The 15,364-nt window shown below is 39.6% G+C and overlaps 2 protein-coding genes across 2 annotated transcripts in view; one reads left to right on the top strand and one right to left on the bottom strand.

Moving 5' to 3' along the window:
* IMMP2L (inner mitochondrial membrane peptidase subunit 2) overlaps nucleotides 1-15,364 on the bottom strand; it is a 761,903-nt gene that overhangs the window by 355,974 nt on the left and 390,565 nt on the right. The window lies entirely within an intron of this gene.
* Nucleotides 5,298-15,364, top strand: part of LRRN3 (leucine rich repeat neuronal 3) — a 33,544-nt gene continuing 23,477 nt past the window's right edge. The window contains exon 1 of the mRNA XM_058654977.1: nucleotides 5,298-5,769. The gene's annotated coding sequence lies outside the window, so the exon portion shown is untranslated. The remainder of the gene's footprint in view (nucleotides 5,770-15,364) is intronic.

Genomic DNA, 15,364 nt, shown 5'->3' with positions numbered 1-15,364 from the left:
TCTCAGATCCTGACAGCAGTAACCATCCTGTCATCAACACTGAACAATCATAATGATGTAAAAGCACCCACTGTCTAGTGCATAAAATCCTCTCCTTCTTAAAAATAGTATTTTATTTTTGGCATTCCATATTGCTGACTACATTGAATTGGTTAGCAAAGCCATCAATCAAGCATTCATTTATTTTAGAAATGAATATTGAGAGCCTCTTGTAGCCTAAACAGCCTTAGTGCCATACGTAGACAGAACAAAGTTCAAATTTTAGCCTCATTATTTAATAGTCTTGTGACACTGAGCAAGTAACCTAACTTCTTTCAGGCAATGCTTCTACACTGTCGAATGGGGATTAAAAATTTCCATGTTAAAAAAATGTTGTGAGGATTGAATAACTTTAAAAACACATAAGACATATGTTAGCATTCAACAAATGTTGTTTTCTCCATTTTTAAAGCACTCTGGAGTTTTAAGACATAATAAGACATACACCCTCTTCAGGAGGATCTTAAAAGCCAGAATAAGAAAGAGGTGAAATTATAGAAACAATTATAATATGAAAAAAGTGGGTGATTACTAGATTAACAGTCCAGGCTGTAGTGAGCATTGGGGTAGTGAACCAATGAGTGGAAGATGTCCTGTCTCTCTGCTTCTCTCTTTCTCTCTCTCTATTACTCTGGTTTGAAAAATGGGGAGGAGAGAGAAGAAAGGAAGAAGGAATAAGGAGAAGAAAAAGGAAAGAGGAGGAGGAGCAAGAGAATAGGCATGTGAAAGTCAAAGGCTTGAGGCTAGCTGGTGATGCAGCATGCTAATGCTCCATCCGGCGGCTCCAGCATCCCCTGTGGGTGCCAGTTTGTGTCCCGGCAGCTCCACTTTCATTCTATGTCCCTGCTTACTGTCTGGGAAAGCAGTGGAGGATGGCCCAAGTCCTTGGGCTCCTCCCCTCCCATGGGAGGCCTGGAAGAGGCTCCCAGCTTTAGATCAGCTCAGCTTAGGCTGTTGTGGCTGTTTGGAGAGCGACCCAGTAGATGGAAGACTTCTCTTTGACTCTCCTTCTTTCTTTGTAAAGTCTGTCTTTCAAATGAAAACAAATAAATCTTAGAGAGAGGGAAAGAAAGGAAAGAAGGAAGGAAGAAAAGAAATGAAGGGAGAAGAGAGGGGAGAGAGAGAAAGAGAAAGAGAAAGGAAGGAAGAGAGGGAGGGAGGGTGGGAGAAAACCACCCAGTCAATGACTTGGAGTAGAAGATATAAAGAGCATTCGAAACAAAGGGGAAAGTTGGAATAAAATGGCAATGAGGAGGAAGTAAAGGAAAAAGATGAAGATAACCATTACCATGATGATAAAAACAACAATGACACAAATGATAATATCAAACACTTCTTCAGGCTTACTATGTTTCAGGCACTTCCCTAAGCTCTGTAAGATATTGACAGCTTTAATCCTTAGATGCACAATGATACTCAGCAGAGTTGAAAGTTCAACCTCCTATAGTTGGAAGTAGCAAGGTAAAGAATTCAAATCCAGGCAGTCCACTCTCAGATCCTGAAATCCACACATTGGCCACACTACGTCTCTTACAAAAGCACACAGGTAAATAACATCCTTCTTGATGAAACGGCAATAAACTGATAAAATTTTAATGAATTCAGTCACTGATTAAATGAATGGATATTTACTGTACCCTGATATGTTCTTTCTTTATAATGTAGGCAAAATTCTTTCAACATAATTTGACCTTGTAATCATTCATTTGCATTTTCAAAAATTATAATGCAGAAGCCTGACACAACAGCATAGTAAGTTAATCCTCTGGTTGTAGTGCTGGCATCCCATACTGGCATCAATTTAAGACCCAGATGATCCATTTCCAATCCAGCTAACCAATACTGGCCTGGGAAATTAGTAGAGGATGGACCAAATACTTGGGCTGCTGCATCCATGTGGGAGACCCAATGCAGGTTGTCGTAGCCATTTGGAGAGTAAACTAGTAGATAAACCAGTGGATATCTTTTCTCTCCACACACCCCCCTCTGAATTTCCAGTACAATAAATAAATTTTTAATAAAAATTTCAATACATTTTCATTAAAATGGAGTACTTATTTGGGAAACCCTACAGACATTCACTACAACGCAGTTAACATGCACGTTCCTGTAGCACATTGGATTTGATTCACAAAGTGAAATTTCTCTTTCACTTTCAGTGAGCTGGTCAAGAAAAAATATTGAGGGGGAACAAAAGTGGATGGGGGAGGGAGAGTAAGAAAGAAAAGATGAGAACATCCAACTGACCAGCAGTTGACAAAGTGACGCAGCGCAGAAATCCTGGAAGACATGAGGGGACTCTGCTCCTGGTTCTCTGACACAAGCTTCGTGTACTCGATCTGGTTTATGGGCCTTCTAGGACTCAGGTATTTAAAACTCCATGTTCTCACTTAATGACTGTTGACAACTATACGAACAGTCCTCAATTCCTACCCTACCTCACATAAGCATCTACAAAGGGTGCTTTGCAGCACACAAGGCTCCTAAATAACTTTCCACACATCTTTTGGGAAAGCCATCTTTCACATTCCCAGTGGGTCACTGACATCCTGGATGGGCACAAAGGCACCTGAAATCCACAATGATCCTCCTAAGCTGCTGATGCCCTGGAAGCAAGATGGAAATGACGGTCAAATGACAGAACTCTCACCCTTCTCATCCAAAGCCATTGTTGCTTTCTCTACCAAGCTATACTCTCATCTGTAAAGCTACCCTAGTAAACCCATAAAATGAGAAGTTTTGAAATTGGTACGGATTCCCATTAAAAGGATAACTCTACAAACAATAACCTCATTCTTCACCTTCCCAAAATAGGCCAAGCCTTCACCTGTAGCATCAGCATCCCATAAGAGCACTGAGTCTAGTCCTGGCTGCTCCACTTCCAATCCAGCTTCCTGCTCATAGCCGAGGAAAGCAGTGGAAGATGACATAAGAGCTTTAGCACAGGGGACCCAGAACAAGCTCCTGGCTCCTGGAACCTGGTGTCAGAACAGCCCAGCTCTGGCTGTTGAAATCACTTGGGGGAGTGAACCACTGGATGGAAGATCTTTCTGTGTCTCCTCTCCTGTTAACTCACTCTTTAAAGAAATATATATTTTTACCAAAAATTCTAGCTTAAGTAAAACTTAAAATACTCTTTTTTAGAGTTTTGACAGATACTGAAACTTAAAAATATGAGGTATGATTGTTACTTTCATTTAAAAGCCAAGGAAGTAGTTTAATCCTGTATCTGACTACCATGACATATACTTTCATTGTGAGGGCACATTATACAAATTGACTTGATTACTGCATTTGTCAGTTATGCAATCAATACCAATTAAGTAAAATGAGACTCTTAAGGAAGCATGAGAGAAAATTCTTTTCAAATAATTCTCACAATTTTAACATAATTCTTCCGCCTGTGGAAATAAATCCTACAAGTATTGAGATGGTTCAAGATGCACCAGAAATCAGAGATAGAAAGAATAAAATTAAGGGATTAGAAGAACGATTTCCATAAATACATTAAATTTTACATGGACACACTCCAATACAATATCCCAACACTCAAGCATAGTTCCTAACAATAGTTGAACAAGCTCTTCCTGTGTAAACACAGAAACATAAATCAGAATTTAACATGATAAGAAGATGGTAAAAGGTGGGTCACTCGGTTATTTGCGAATCTAGAAGGAAACCATTTAACAATATTAATTAATTTTTACAGAAAAAAAGCAATTTCAAAACCTTTTGCAGAAAATCTCAGGGAGGAAATATCAGTTACTAATTTCTATAGCTTATTTATTTCTGTTTATTTGCAAAGCAGAGCAACAGTATCAGAAGCATTCTTTCCTTTGCTGGCTTACTTTGCAAATGGCCCCCCAAATCTGGTCTGAAACCAGGCCAAACCAAGGAGCCCAGAGCTCCACCTGGGTCTCCCATGTGAGCGGAAGGGAATCAACTACTTGAGCCTTCTGCCTCCCTGGAATGCATTCAGAGAAAGACAGTTCAGAGGTGTACGCAGAGCTCAACCAGGCACTTCAGCAATAGGTTATAGTAGTGCTGAAATGCCCTCTCCGCTTGGTGCTTAGAGGCAAAAAGCTCGTGCTTTTAAAATCCCCTGGTATTCTAATATGATTATAATATCTGCAAACTCTGAGTCTGTGTCGTTTCAGTGGACATTTGGGCAATTAGGTTTGAAGTGATTGAAGTAAATCGAATAATGTCATTTCTTTTTGTTCCACTAGAGGGCAGTCTCTCAAACACTAGGGCTAGAGTGAAGAATACAGCCTACTTTTGACCTGTTGATAAATTGATCCTCATGTTCCATTCTTCTCAACAAGATGTTTCTCCAGTACAATAATTAAGATTGCAAACCACGTACTTTTAAAGCTGCTTTCTGTTTGTCACGCATTGAGAAAAACACGTTACTATGCCCCTCTGTATTTTGTATATTTATGAATTTCTGGAAATTCATAAAGTGTTTTATATATGGCTTATAAAGTATATTTTCCTGCACAATATATGTTCAAAATTAGGGGATCTAAAAAGAAGTCTTTTTTTCATGACTTACTTTGTAACAGTTGAAGTATATCCCTGGACTAGTAAAATACACATCTGAAACACACACAGAACACATATAAACACCCCTCCTGTGTACCTAATTTGGAGGTGGCTAGCAGATTCATCACATCATATTAGGGGAAATGAGTTAATATAATTAGAAATGAACCTTTTAAAAATATTACCTCTGGAAATGCCAGTGCTAAAAACAGGCAAAAATACAAAGATTCTAGTCAGTCCAGTTAAGAAATGTCAAGGTTACATTACAAAATAAAGTGTTTTTGAATAGCAAGCACATATGCTGAATTAAGTGGAATCTATAGACAACCAAATACCACTGAAAACAGTTTCAAGCTGATGCAACCATTCCCGAACTTTCCACAGAGGAAACTAGGAGGCTCGAATCTCCACCCGGTGTTTTTGGATGTTTGGGAAATCCACATTGGTAGCGTGCCCTGCCTGTCTTCACAGTGAGAGCACAGCTGGGCTGGATAGCCTAAAAATGGGAAAACTTGTCGAAAATTCCCGACGCTCCCCTGAAGAAAAAGAAGGAGCCAGAGTTGGAGCAGGAGGAGGAGAAAGAAGGGAGGAAAAGGATCCCTTGGAAAATGCAAGCCCGTTTCATTTATTTGTATCCTAAGCAGCAGTGTCATCGAACAGACAGGTTGTTTCAGCCAACCAGACTGGAGCAGCTGCGAGTGCTACATCTTGGCAGTCTGAAGCGATTGGCTCCTCTCTGGGGAGTGGAGGGTGTTCAGTTATTAATGACCGCTGAGCAGGCAGCACCATGTCAGTGTGACAACTGATCGGGTGAACGATGCACCACTAACCACCATGGGGACAGGGAGACATAAAAGCAGCCCACAGGATCTCTCTCGCCTGGACTGAGAGCCTCAGCCCGCCGCCTGAGAGGAGTTCCAGGCGTAAGGGGGAATTCTTGCTGCAGCCGCCTGCCTGCCTGCCTGCCTGCCTGCGTTCACATTTTAGAATCCAGAGCTAAGATTGCTTGCTCGTGTGTTTATCTCTAGCACATATTTTTGTACACTTTATCACACACACACACACACGTGCACCTACTGACTCCTGGACAAGAACACCACCATGTGATTATGTCAACCAAGGAGCTGAGAAAGCCGGCACATGGGAACACTGGAGGTGGTCTGGCGTTGCAACTGCTTTTGCAAGGTAAGTTGAAAATATCCATATCTATTTCAACATGCTCTATTTCTGGTTTTGCTGATGCCCATGCTTTTACAGTACCTGAATTCTCTTTTGAGGTTTTTTTCCTTGTATGTATTCTAAGAGTTTCTATTTTTTTCCTTTACCTTTTACTTTTGAAGAGAAATTCACACACATGTACAATCCCCCTGGCTCTGTGTGTACCGAGTTGTATTAGTGGGATTCTCCAACATGCATTTTACTAGCTTGAATGCCCATCAGAGGATGTGAGTGGGAGAGAAAAAGGCAGTGTTGGGAGGAGGAGAGAGGAGGGAGAGAGAAGGGGACAGTGAGAGCGAGCCAGCGAGCGAGCAGGAGGTGGGGGTAGAGGTAGAGGGGACATAAGGAGAGTCAGACAGGAAAGGAGAGCTCTGTGTGTGTGTGTGTGTGTGTGTGTGTATTTTTTAGTGTCTCTTCACATGATTTGTAATGAAAGCTGATCACACACCGTGCTGTGTTCTGAAAGCAACCCCCTAAGTGGGACATTTTTGTTCCCTTTCATCCAGGGAATGGAGATGGAGGCAAATGCTGTTGCATGTCAAGAGCTAAAAGCTTTAAACAGAGCGGTGGAATGAGCATATCACAAACAGTTATTGAATTTCTGCCAGGCTACATCTTAGGGACTGGGGCAAATGACTTCCCTTTAATAACATCCCCTCGCTAGTCTGAAGGGATGTGCAAATTTCTGATTGCTAATGCAGCTGGAGCTGCCACACTCTAGGTAAAAGGATCCCATGAACCCAAGGAGTTCTGATCTTCTTTGGTAATTAACAGGATCACAGCAGGATGGCTTTAAAGCACATTTCCTATTTAAGAAGATTGTTTGTTTGAACCAACTGCTAGATTCCCTTCTCTGTGGCGGAGCTGGATGGCTTAATGTGGCTCTAATTTATTCATTTTTAACAATATGTCCTTGTTTCCGAGCCTCTAATTTTAGTGAAAGCAGGCTATGAATATGAGTGGAGGCTTCCTTAATTCAGTGGAAAAGGGAACAGTGCAAAAAAAATCAAAAGGGAAGAAGTGAAGATTCAAAATACCTACCTAGGAAATAGCATACCCTGGCACTATCAATATTACTCAGCTCCTGTGTTTTTCATCTTCGACTTCAGAAGTGATTCCTTTGAGACAGAATTACTCTCAGGAAACTCTAGGAGCATCCAGGGAGTGATGATTCATGGGGTACAGTGTGGGTTAATTTTTACTTCCAGCCTGGTAAAAGACAGCAACTTAGAATGCACCTCCAAACAGGCACCGCCAACAGGGGCTCTCCAAGAAGGCATTGCTACCCCCTCGACTGGGTTCTGTGAAGGCAGGAAAACAAAACTAGCGTTTGCATTCCGTCTTCTAGAACTCTCTTCTCCCTTCCGTTCCCACCAGTTAATGGAGTCTGTTTCTTTGAAACTGTTTTTTTCCTCCTCCACAATGGTGATTTCAGAGTTGTTATTGGCTTCTGCGTTTGTAATAGAAGCCAAAACCGAAAGACAATAACAGCCACTTGGATCCTGCCACTTTCCCATAAATATGTCAAAAAATGAGTCACTTTACAATATGCAATGTAAGAAGTCAATGCATTCCGGTGACCTTTGTAAGTAATGACAGTAAAGCAGCCCTGACAATATGCCAGTGGCTTCGATCTTCCCTCTGTAAAATGGACAAGTTTAAGAAGAGGGTTCCTGCTCAGAATGAAAAATGAAAGGTGCTGAAGCATTTGCTTGCAATATTGGCAGCTTTGCTCGCTCTACCTCAAACACCACATGCAATCTATAGGAGAAATAAAATGATTCAAGGAGGAAAAGGTGCCTTGCTTGCTAGTCATTGCAAGTGCTGCCTCTGAAACAAACCAGGTCTTCTATTTTTGAGGTAGCTTGTAAGTTCCTCACCAAGAGGAAAGGCTGCAAGAGGATACACAACCAACCTCCTGATTCCAAACTCGAACGTAACGTAGCACTGCAGTATTGATTTCGGTTTGTCATACACCTCTTCCTGGGAAACTTTCCTAGGAAGCCCACATATTTTTAAATCATGTCCAGCCCATTTCAAAATGGCAATCAACGACAGCTTGAGACCAGTGTATAAATTGTCGAGCCTTAATTCGGAATATGTGATTTGTGTACTACAGGGACCAGTAATGAGCCACTTGCGTCTGAGAAACACAGTCATGCCAGGCCCCTGGTGTTGTCACTTAGTGTGTGCCAGTGAATTTGGTGACGTGATTAACGTGTGTCTACTAATACCAAATGATGGACATACTGGGATGCCTGGAAGACTTAACCATAGTCGCCCCTGGTCATGTCAGTCTACCACAAGTAAATGCTTTCTGGAAAGATGAACTCCAGAGACCCCCTTGTAGGGATATCACTTGTCATGGGCAACATGGTGAGTTAGAATGCTGATGAAAAAAAAGATGCAATTTTTTTTTCCCTTGGTGGTGCTGCTGCTGTTGTTAATGGTTTAAAACACAATGATACCAGCTTTCTAGGCCAGCAATGTAGGAACCTATGAGAAAAGGTGACCAATTTATGAGTCATGTCTGGAATTCACTGTTTCTTTGTTCTTTCATACCTATTGCTTTTGTCAGCAAATGGGCTTAATATCTCACTTTCCCCCCCACTTCTTGGTTAGGCATAAAATTTCTATGTAATATAGCATTGTGATATCTGCTACACTAAGTTGATCAGAAAGTCTTGCCAACTGAGTTCAAAAAACAAACACTTAAACAAGTGAAATTTTATGACTGAATCATTACTACTTCATTAGCAGACCCTGACGGTGGGCCTGGATGAGGCTTGAGGAAGTTGTTGGTGAATCTCAAGGGGGAAGCTTTGCTAAACAAGGAGTCCCCAGCTTCTCCCCTCAGTAAGGACACTCCCAAGGAATACTGTAGAACATGTGGCTTCAGTCACCCTGCAGAAACACTGGCTGTGCCTTCAAGCTCACTCACTCTGCTGCTTGTAGACCTGGTTCTAGAGCTGGGATCCTTACATATCAACCTCTCCTTGGTCTAGGAAACCGAATAAAGCAGGCAAATACTAGGCACATCTTGTCAGAGCTGTCAAAGGTAAAAGCTCCCCTACACTGGCTACGCAATGAGCACTTAGGAAAGCTGCACACAGATCCTGCTCGGGGCTCAGGACATTTCTCCCAGGCCCTTCTGATAACCTGACTTCTGGTAAGACACCCAATCAGGAGTAGGACATGATTGCATCGTTGCTATGGCCACAGCACCAAAGGCAATCAGATTCTAACATAGAGAAAGTAGGTGATGCTGGAACAGGAGGGAAAAAAAGTTAACACAGAGAAATCAAATGTTTTTTGAATTTGATGGGGGTGGGTGCAGAGAAGAGAGGAAGAAGATCTCAATAGATGCTATTTAGAGGTGATTACCAGATTAGCAAAGGAGATTTAATGCTTATTTCAAAATTTTCTGTGAAGAAGTGCAGCACCTACTGGGCCATTGACTCTGTTTGCATAATCACCAAGCTTTGGTATAAACACAGCCTGCTCTTACCCTAATTAATCTTTAGGGCTGATAAAGGGCATGAAAGGGCTATTTTTTTTAAAGCTGCTATTAGTAAAAACATTTCCTAGATTCAGAACAGCGGCATGTACAAGAGGGAAAATGGTTTCATGCAATAACTTTTGACTTGGAAGAGATCTTCAGTAGCCACTTTGCTCTGCTTACTTGATAGATGAAGAACTTCAATCCTAACAGTCTAACAATGTCATACAATGTAATACAACAGACATTATTTTAAATTCACCCAATTGTGTATTAGAGAAACGTCCAAACACAACCTTTAGAGTGTTTTCTCTAGAAGTTCATTAAAAATATGCCTTCTCTATGTATCAAAGATAATAATGACAGCAATAATAAAGACTTAGAAATATGTCCCCCAAAATTTAAAAGAAATACTTATTTAATCAAGTAACTAAATATCCCATCAGCAAAACCCAACATTCAATATGAGAGGCTGCAAAAATTTGCTAGGTATGTAACAGCCAAATAATTTAAACCATAATTTATCTTTTGGATACAGTCCACCATATTCTGTCATGAGTCATAAACATTAGAGCTGTGTTTTGTTGAATGTCTCAATGATAATCCCACAGACCTTGGCACACAGACATTTAGCTGCTGATCACTCAGTTCAAATTGTAAGATTTCCCAAGGATTTTAAAGAGGCACTCCACACTTTTTACTACTTTGTTTCACTGCAAGTTGTTCAACGCAGTTAATGTTTGCCTTCTTTATATACCTTGTTCATTTCAGGATCCTTGTTTGGCTTATACCAATCTTGGAAAACAATAAGTGTATCCTGAAGCAATTTCCCCCTTCCTCCAACTACTTCATCCTGCCTTGAAATTGTATTTCCAAAGTTAGAGTGAGGGCTCCTGCTGACCATCATATATTTCCTTAGTTTCACAGTCCTCTATTTTTCATTTTTGGAAAATTTGTTTTCAAATTTAAATTTTGCTTACCTTAATAATAATTAGCTGACTGAAGAAGCATTAAAGAAATAATAGATGATGTAGAAGATAACCACGGTACTTGTGAATATGCGTTTGGAGCTCCACTATTTACAGAGCTATTTTTCAACAACACACTGCCTTGTCTCAAACAACCCTGGAGCTCAGATGGTTGTGATGGGGATCATCTTTCCTGCATATAAGATTGGGGACTTAACTTTTCTGAGGTTGTAGACTTGCTAAGATGAAGGAGCAAACATTTTCCTAATCACAAAGGGCAGGAAATAGTCTGAGTACAGTAGTGGTCACTATACTCGGCATTCCAGAACTTATTTAACAAATAACCCTTTTTACTTTATCCTGAACTCCTACTTTAGCAGTCCATTATCCTGATTTCTATGTTTCCTGCACTGAATTTCTGCAAACTAAAATCTGAATGATTTAATTTATATCACAGCTAAGACTATGCCCAAGTTGAAAGAGACAAATACAACAACAACAAAAAGATCTATTCTTGGGGAAAAAAGATTGTATGCTGTTCTATCTATTCATCCATATGTTTGTCTGACAGCATTAGCACTTCAATAAACAGATACTTGGCAAAGATCTTAACAGTTGGATAAAATGGGTTGAGTAAATCATTCAGAGATCTTTCCAAGTTGCTGAAAATGTATGAACTAGGTATTCAAAGTCATTTGAAGGACCATCAATGGATTCAGTGTAAACATAAAAATGAATCCAAATTCTTTGGTATCTCCTTCCTGGATAGACTGTCTGGTGTAAAAAATTATACACCAAACAAGAAAATATGAATAAATCTATTTGCTGTTAAACCCAAACATAATTAGATTTATTTACATTATTCTGACAGCCATTTTTAGGAGAGCTAATAACTTCCCAAAAAGTAAAATACTCTTCGATAAGAATGAAAATTCCTAATGTTTTCCTGAAGTTTGTTACATGAACTTTGTTTTGCATTTCACTGTTTTTATAATTCCATTTATTTGCATAAAGTAAGTAGCTTTTACGTATTCCACAATAAAGATTTAGAAGCATAGTGATACCTCCCATCCCCACCCTCCTATCTCTACCTTTCTCCCCCCAATTTTACAATGGCATACTTTCATTTCACTTAGTTATCACCGGCTTAACACTCCAGTAAGGAAAGACAGCAACACAGAACAAGTAGAAGAAAACTAGGAACAAAACCAAAGAAAAGCCTTCTATTCCTCAGGAATATAGACAGAGGCTACAAGCAATAAATCAATCCCAGGCTGTCGATTTTGCTCCTAACATTTACATGATATTCATATGATATTCACATGATATTTGTTTGAGTTGCGTTACTTGTGGGATGTGATGCATTCCACAAATCATCACTTGCTTTAGTCAGGGAAAGGAGGGCAACCATTTACATGCAAATGTCAGAAAGGACCACAAATAAGGAATTGGCACCAAGGGACAACTTTTTTCTTTTTATTTCCAGAAACTCCTGGAAATAAAACTCCTGGGATCCAAATCCCAAAGGAATTAGGAAAGAGGAGGAATCATTTTCAACTCCAAGCAGATCCTCCAACAAAGGGAGACTGTATTCTCCTGGGACTAAATTTAGTAAAGTGTCATGGGGAAGCCCTTCAGGAAGGCTCACAATTCACAACTCAGGAATGACTTGATTAATACTGGATATTTTAACACCAAAAAGTATCTAAATGAGCTAATTTTCACTGTGGTAGAGGACTGCTTTGTATTCACCACAGGTTTTTCTTTAAAACAATTAACAAATTGGAATGCTTTTCTATACCACAACCATGCATATTATTTTTGTTTCCTCTTTTCACACCCTGTTTGTTTCACAAGGTCTTCACTTATCAATGTTTTAACCAAGTCTTCCCAGGCCAATATAACCCACTGCCCACTAGCTTCACCCTCAGCCCCAAAGGCGCCAGCTTTTTTTTCAGCTCCAAACATTGCCCACTTTCACCATAAAGCAAAAAGCTGGAATGTTAGGTTGGGCAGAACAGAAGTGACCACCAACCTTCCAAAATCAAGCTGCCGCTCCCATCCAGGAAAGTGTGGAATGTCCATCCCCCTGACCTCGTCTCTGCACAAAAGGTCAACACCTGCCATGATGAGTGCCCCATACTATACTTCACCTGCCTGTACAACTTCCCCATCCCTTGCACAAGCCCAGTGCTGCATACCCTGGGCAGCCCTGTCCCTCACTTCCTCACCCCTCCACGTGGAAGTGGTCCCAGGTTATCTCCCACCAGGGAGCAGTCTCTCCCCTGTGATTCTCTCCCTTGACAAAATCCTTTGCTTAACTCAAAGCTTCTCGCTCTCACTGTTAATCGCCTCTGAACCTGACAGAAAATTCTCCCAGAAAAGTTAAAATCAACACACAATTTCAGAAACACAATTAATATTAGTATTTACAAAATCAAAATACCTTGATATTTAATTGCTTAATTATTAGCAATTATTAATATAATAAAATAAATTATAATAAATTAATATGTAACTGCTTAAGAAGTTTTTGTGTCTTCTCACTGTTAAACTGTATTTACTGGTCCTGTTAAATTCCATTTTCATCAAAATTTAGTCATTCATAAATACTGATTACTTAATATAATCTACAGAGTGTATTCAATACTGGTTACTTAATATAATCTACAGAGTGTATCCTGTGGAGCACATGGTATTACAGTTAACTATCAGTATTACAACAGATTCAGGGAATATCTGGACAAACTACATTCCAGCGTTTACAACAGTCAAGAGGCTAATGGCCTTACATTACAGGTGTTAACATCACTGTAATAATAATAATAAAAAATAAGCAAGGAGGGACAAACCCAGGTTATAATTTCATACTACAAAGAGGAAGGTACAGTAGGATGGAAAGAGTAAAGCCACGGGACTGCGGTATACAGAACAGAAATGTAAGTTGACAGTCACAAGTGAATGGAAAACACTAAGAAAGGAGTCCAGACTATATTCACATCACAAGTCAGTTTGTGAGTGAATAGCTGAACTGATTCATTTACCAAACATACATTTTTATACTTGGTCCTCACACCTTATCATTCAAGTATTTTTTTTAATACAAACTTTATACAGGTGCTAAGAATGCCATAAGGTACATTCAGTTAACTTTTTTCATCAATGAGGCCTTTGCAAACTGCCATTTTCTTAATCAGTTACTTTATTTTTAGTGAGGAAGCATATTTCCAGTAAGCACCAAAGCCTCATTTTCCACTGATTATAAATTGTATCATAATGTGCTGCTGTTGGACAAAATGGTCAAAGAAATCCAGAATTAAACATTATCATCTAAATTAACGTGAAAGAAATCTTACAAGTTCAGAATATATCCTGTCTCTGAGACAATTCTTTACTGGCTGAGGAAATGATGATAATATTCATAATTTTCATTTATCGCCTTCAAATGTTTATGTGTTGAAATTTGTAGTAAACACGAACTGTGTATGTTTTTCATTTAATCTTCACAGTAACCAATGGAAGTATCATTAATTTCATTTTACAGATGAGAAAAATCAGGCTTAGATAAGAAAAGTAACTTGCCACAACTAATTTTTAAAGACAAAACAGAAATAGGAACTCGGGTCCATTTGACTTTAAATGGCATGCTGCAGTGCTCAGGCAACACTGCCTCTCCTTGGTGCTGCCTGCAGAGCTGGCTCACATGGCCTTCTCTCGGCCTTACTCTCTATCAAATACAACAACTCCATTTGCACTTTCTTATCATACTTTCCACTCATTGGAGTATTATCCCCCAGGATTCATTCATATATTCTTCCTTTTTGTTAACTGGCATGGAAAAAAAAAATAAAAAGGTAAAGCCTAACTCCCAGGTCTCTAATTTCACTGCTGATAACTAATCTGCTGTGGCTCCAAGTCCAGTTGGTGAACCCTTTGCGTAACTCCCCTCCATTCTCTTAGAAAATGAAGATGGAAATGATATGCACATTGCACTTTTAGTATAATCATCAATTTTCAATGAAATTCATCAATCCTCTTCAGTTAATAAGCTGCTAATTGAGAAGTTAATGGATGGAAGTCATAATTTGTTTTTCACACTGAGCAAGCTGAACCAAACCTAAAATTCAGCAGAAAAATCCTACACCAGCTGTTTATAGAACTGCAGCGTTAGTCACCAAGTGATCTCCTCCAAGGACTACCAAGGGAATTGCTCAGTCTGACTGTCCTACATAAGAAAAGCTGAATGTGAAATTAACTAAAATGTGTTTCTGAGGAGTTGCCCAATGGTAACAGAGCTCATGTCCACGTACATTTTCTTACTAAGATGAAGTGGTTTTTTCTTCAGTGTGAAAATATGAAAACTGAAAATTCAATTTTAATTTTGAAGTTATAAGAAGTTAAAAAGTTGTGCATCATGAATAACCTAACTCAAAGAATTATTTATGCTTCCACCCTCAATGAACAGAAACTTGGCATATTAATAAGGAAAGGTGTATGTAGGACACCACACATGGAAGCAAATAACTTTGTGATGAGCTATATTCAATTCACTCAGATATGTGTTTCCTTTTAGCAAAATTCTTTTCCCACAATTTTATTTGTTTTTATTTATATGAAAGGAAGAAACACAAAATGCTTGCATTCACTGCTCAGTTCCCAGATGTGTACAACAGCTAGAGCCAGCCAGTCCGCTAGCCCAGGGCACCCATGTGCTAGGTAGGCAGGGCCACAGAACACCTGAATCGTCCATCATACGCTGGCCCCCAGGGTGCTCATTAGTTAGATCAGCCGGGAGTTGAACTTGGGACTCTAGCCGGGTCTTCAGACCCAATCCCCATTCCCAGCTACTTAGTTTTAAATGGGGACGCTCAGCGTCTCTGAGAGTCAGACCTAAAATTCTACAGTGTCTTTTTACATAAAGTTTCAGAATTAGTAGGTAAAAAATGTACATTATTTTCTTTGCATATTGTCTGCCAGTTTTGTTTCAGGTTTAGTTTAAAAAAAATATTCACAATAAATAATCAATTGCTTGAATGTGTACACAACAGACATGATGTGCTGTAATTTTTTTCTCAAGAGAAATGTAAGAATCGGG

The sequence above is a fragment of the Ochotona princeps genome, chromosome 25 (assembly GCF_030435755.1).
Source record: "Ochotona princeps isolate mOchPri1 chromosome 25, mOchPri1.hap1, whole genome shotgun sequence".
NCBI classification, from domain to species: Eukaryota; Metazoa; Chordata; class Mammalia; order Lagomorpha; family Ochotonidae; genus Ochotona; species Ochotona princeps.
The sequence above is the reverse complement of the archived record's forward strand: the minus strand, read 5'-3'. Positions and strand labels throughout refer to the sequence as shown.